The 5427-nt window shown below is 43.4% G+C and overlaps 1 long non-coding RNA gene across 1 annotated transcript; it reads left to right on the top strand.

Moving 5' to 3' along the window:
- Positions 1–248: 248 nt before the first annotated feature.
- On the top strand, positions 249–2172 carry LOC138948090 (uncharacterized). The gene is made up of 3 exons (XR_011449880.1): positions 249–442; positions 1532–1744; positions 2079–2172. It is a non-coding gene; the product is annotated as an uncharacterized lncRNA (long non-coding RNA).
- Positions 2173–5427: the final 3255 nt, after the last annotated feature.

Here is a 5427-nt window from a genome sequence, read left to right as displayed (position 1 = left end):
TCTCTCTCTCTCTCTCTCTCTCTCTCTCTCTCTCTCTCTCCCTCCCTCTCTCTTGAAGGCGATGGTGTGCGAGTTTGTATTCTTATGTACCTATGTCTGTGTGTGTGTGTCACTGTAACTTAAGTGTGGAAAGAGGCTACTCCTATATATCATAGAGTACTATGTTGAGGGGAAAAAGGATCAATGAACTATGAGCTCATCAGGTCACCCTTTTCTTCCCGCGCCATTCCTTTTGATTTCAGGGTACTATTATGCCTTCTTGGCGCAGTGGTGGGCTTTTCTACCGTTTACCACGTGCTAGTGGCTGACCGACTGACCAGCAAAACGAAGACTGGACCGAGTGATCTGGCCAAACTTTTACGAGATGAGTCGGCCTCTTCCAGCGTGTCGGAATACACCATGCTGCTTGGCAGACCGATCACACCAGGCCCGACAAAGAGATGTGAGCGTAACCTTTGTGTTTATTGCACTTTTCCCCTCTGATTTTGAAGGTTTCAGTTGAGTAATGATGTGGTATAACCGGAGTTTAGGAACGTTAGGTGGTCAGAGAGAGAGAGAGAGAGAGCGAGAGAGAGAGAGAGAGAGAGAGAGAGAGAGAGAGAGAGAAAGAGAGAGATAGAGGGAGAGAGAGAGAGAGAGACAAGACAAGACAAGACAAAATCTTTATTATCGAGGGTAATAGATAAGCAAGAATATTGCTTTTTTACATCCAGCCCTCGCCCTAATATAGGGTCAACAAGAACAGAAAACAATATAATCAAAGAACTATCACATCAAACTTAATACATTATAACTGTATATACAGATACAAATTTAAAAAATAAATTGTCATGCTGCATTTTAAGTACAATTTCCAAGTGTCAATTTTTAACATAACCTAATTTAGATCTGCATATTATTATAATTTTGTTTATACAGAGAGAGAGAGAGAGAGAGAGAGAGAGAGAGAGAGAGAGAGAGAGAGAGAGAGAGAGAGAGAGAGAGAGAGAGAGAGAGAGAGAGAGAGAGAGAACTCTCAGAACTCAGAACTCAGAGTGAAACAGACAGACAGACAGACAGACACAGAGAGAGACACAGAGAGAGACACAGAGAGAGAGAGAGAGAGAGAGAGAGAGAGAGAGAGAGAGAGAGAGCGCTAGAGAAAGAGAGAGAGAAAGAAAGAGAGAGAACGAGCGAGAGAGACACAGACAGACAAACAGACAGACAGACAGAGGGAGAGAGGCAGACAGAAAGACGGAGACGGACAGACAGACAGACAGATAGACAGACAGATAGACAGACAGACAGACAAACAGACAGACAAACAGAGAAAGATTGAATTCTGAAGAAGAAAAAAAGTGCATGTCTGATTGGGGCAAGCGCAGTCTGTACTTTCTCGATCTCCACCTCCTCTCTTTCTCTCTGTCTTTGTACCTCTGTATGAAGAGATGTGGTGAAAGACAGACGGAAAAACAGACAGACAGACAGACAGACAGACAGACAGACAGACATTCACTCACAGACAGATTTAACAGGGATCATCTCTTTGCAGCTCTCATGCGGAAACTGATGACCTGCTTCTCCCTGAAATCCAGCTGGTTGCGTCTTATTCAGTCGGGACACGATCAAGGTCAAGTTGAAAGCCAAGGTCAAGGTCAAGGTGATGGGTCACCAGATGTGCTGCCATGTCTACACGGCCTCCGCGTCATCGGCATGTTGTGGGTCATTCAAGGACACACTTACTACTTTGCCGCAAAAGTACCCAGTGAGTATTTTGTTTCTTCTGAGCCCCCTCATTACCACATAAAGAGTTCGAATAAAACGATCAGTTCAGTGCAGTGCCCCACTCCTTGCAAGAGAGGCAATCAATCCTGGTAATTGTCTAAATGGATAGACGAGTGACGCGTAGCTGAAAGCCCAAGGGGAAAGGCGAGAAACACCCTCCCTTTAACACTTGGATCAATTGTTTTTAATTTTACGATTTTTTCCGACTTTTACGCTGCTTTCTTAGACTCAATATGCTAGTTAAGATAAACTGGTGTTTTTCAATTAGCCCGTTTCTAATGTCTACACTGTCACACCTTCATTTTAATCTGTAGGCAGTAATCTGAAAGAAGCTTGGGACAAACAGAAGGGAGGCTTCATCTTTCAAATCGTGCTGAACAGCTTTTTGGCCGGAGACACCTTCTTCTTCATCAGGTGTGTACATGTTCAGTCTTTTTCTTCATCAGGTGTGTACATGTTCAGTCTTTTTCTTCATCAGGTGTGTACATGTTCAGTCTTTTTCTTCATCAGGTGTGTACATGTTTAGTCTTTTTCTTCATCAGGTGTGTACATGTTCAGTCTTTTTCTTCATCAGGTGTGTACATGTTTAGTCTTTTTCTTCATCAGGTGTGTACATGTTCGGTCTTTTTCTTCATCAGGTGTGTACATGTTCAGTCTTTTTCTTCATCAGGTGTGTACATGTTCAGTCTTTTTCTTCATCAGGTGTGTACATGTTCGGTCTTTTTCTTCATCAGGTGTGTACATGTTCAGTCTTTTTCTTCATCAGGTGTGTACATGTTCAGTCTTTTTCTTCATCAGGTGTGTACATGTTCAGTCTTTTTCTTCATCAGATGTGTACATGTTCAGTCTTTTTCTTCATCAGGTGTGTACATGTTCAGTCTTTTTCTTCATCAGGTGTGTACATGTTCAGTCTTCTTCTTCATCAGGTGTGTACATGTTCAGTCTTTTTCTTCATCAGGTGTGTACATGTTCAGTCTTTTTCTTCATCAGGTGTGTACATGTTCAGTCTTCTTCTTCATCAGGTGTGTACATGTTCAGTCTTTTTCTTCATCAGGTGTGTACATGTTCGGTCTTTTTCTTCATCATGTGTGTACATGTTTAGTCTTTTTCTTCATCAGGTGTGTACATGTTTAGTCTTTTTCTTCATCAGGTGTGTACATGTTCAGTCTTTTTCTTCATCAGGTGTGTACATGTTCAGTCTTTTTCTTCATCGGGTGTGTACATGTTTAGTCTTTTTCTTCATCAGGTGTGTACATGTTCAGTCTTTTTCTTCATCAGGTGTGTACATGTTCAGTCTTCTTCTTCATCAGGTGTGTACATGTTCAGTCTTTTTCTTCATCAGATGTGTACATGTTCAGTCTTTTTCTTCATCAGGTGTGTACATGTTCAGTCTTTTTCTTCATCAGGTGTGTACATGTTCAGTCTTTTTCTCTGTCTGTGGGCTTTTTGAAGTCATTGTCGTGGATCAAAACTGCGGTCATATCTGCACCGTGAGTGAGTTTTTTTTAACTCACCCCTGCACTGTTTCAAAACTAATTTAGTAAAACAAAACAAAAAGACTGCTTTGATCAGTTTTGAACAAATAACAAATAATGCATAATGAAATTATGAACACTTAACATCAGTTTAAGCGTATTTGCTCTCAACAATTAAAAAAAATTTAGGTGATATACTGACCCCTACATCTTTTTTCGGCGAAGAAGGCAGCTAGTACTTGACTTTTCCCAGGTCTGAAAATACAAAATTTGACACTCACAAGACGCTAGCTGTATATTTAAAATGTTGTGATTGTATTGTTTCAGTGGTCTTCTTGCCTGCTACGCATTCCTGAACTACAGGGAGGACCATGGTACCAGAAGGACTCTTCTTCGTTTTTTCTGTCGTCAGTTTTGGAGGTGGGATAAAGTTGAGAACTTGTCACATAGCTCATCCACAGTGCTTGTGTGTATGTGTCTGTCTGGCTGATAGGCTGCAGGTATATATATGTCTGGCTGCCTATTGACTGCCTGTCTGTATGTCTGGCTGCCTATTGGCTGCCTGTCTGTATGTCCGGCTGCCTATTGGCTGCCTGTCTATATTTCTGGCTGCCTATTGGCTGCCTGTCTGTATGTCCGGCTGCCTATTGGCTGCCTGTCTGTATGTCTGGCTGCCTATTGACTGCCTGTCTGTATGTCTGGCTGCCTATTGGCTGCCTGTCTGTATGTCCGGCTGCCTATTGGCTGCCTGTCTGTATGTCTGGCTGCCTATTGGCTGCCTGTCTGTATGTCCGGCTGCCTATTGGCTGCCTGTCTGTATGTCTGGCTGCCTATTGACTGCCTGTCTGTATGTCTGGCTGCCTATTGGCTGCCTGTCTGTATGTCCGGCTGCCTATTGGCTGCCTGTCTGTATGTCTGGCTGTCTATTGACTGCCTGTCTGTATGTCTGGCTGCCTATTGGCTGCCTGTCTGTATGTCTGGCTGTCTATTGGCTGCCTGTCTGAATGTCTGGCTGCCTATTGACTGCCTGTCTATATGTCTGGCAACAGCCGTGTGAGATGGAATTTTTTTACACAATACATCACGCATTCACATCGGCCAGTAGATCGCAGCCATTTCGGCGCATATCCTACTTTTCACAGCCTATTATTCCAACTCACACGGGTAGTTTGGTGGACATTTTTATCTATGCCTATACAATTTTGAAAGACCCTTTTGTCAATCGTTGGATCTTTAACGTGCACACCCCAATGTAAGTGTACACTAAGGGACCTCGGTTTTTCGTCTCATCCGAAAGACTAGCACTTGAACCCACCACCTAGGTTAGGAAAGGGGGGAGAAAATTGCTCACGCCCTGACCCAGGGTCGAACTTGCAACCTCTCGCTTCCGAGGGCAAGTGCGTTACCACTCGGCCACCCAGTCCATCCATAATGAATGTTCGAGATCTGTGTCAATGATCATATTGGTCAAAAATACAAATTACAGTTATGTATCGATTTGAGCCAGAATTCCTTTTATGCTTGAAAAATAAACTCACACAAACATACACTCTTTTGAAGTCTCGACCAGCCGCCCAAATATGAGTTTTAGTCGGCCACTGACGTAATACGACTCAAAGAAGGAAAATCCTGTGTTTAACCGATACATAATATTGTACAAACCATGACGGGCATGTGGCGGTTGATATGATGTTTGTTTGTTTGTTTGTTTGTTTTGCCTAACGCCCAGCCGACCGTGAAGGGCCATATCAGGGCGGTGCTGCTTTGACATAATAAATTATAACGTGCGCCACACACGAGACAGAAGTCGCAGCACAGGCTTCATGTCTCACCCAGTCACATTATTCTGACACCGGACCAACCAGTCCTAGCACTAACCCCATAATGCCAGACGCCAGGCGAAGCAGCCACTAGATTGCCAATTTTAAAGTCTTAGGTATGACCCGGCCGGGGTTCGAACCCACGACCTCCCGATCACGGGGCGGACGCCTTACCACTAGGCCACCGTGCCGGTAGCGCTTGTCGAAGAGTTGTCAACACAGGACTAACAAAGAAACTAACATCTACAGACGGACACGAACCCTACCACACACTAGCAAACCCTGATAAACATACAACAAACAACTGTTTAACAACAATGTACACATCAATAGCTAGGTCCAAACAAAATAATATTAAACACAAAAAA

The sequence above is a fragment of the Littorina saxatilis genome, linkage group LG15 (genome assembly GCF_037325665.1).
Source record: "Littorina saxatilis isolate snail1 linkage group LG15, US_GU_Lsax_2.0, whole genome shotgun sequence".
NCBI classification, from domain to species: Eukaryota; Metazoa; Mollusca; class Gastropoda; order Littorinimorpha; family Littorinidae; genus Littorina; species Littorina saxatilis.
This window is presented reverse-complemented; position numbering and strand designations above follow the sequence as displayed.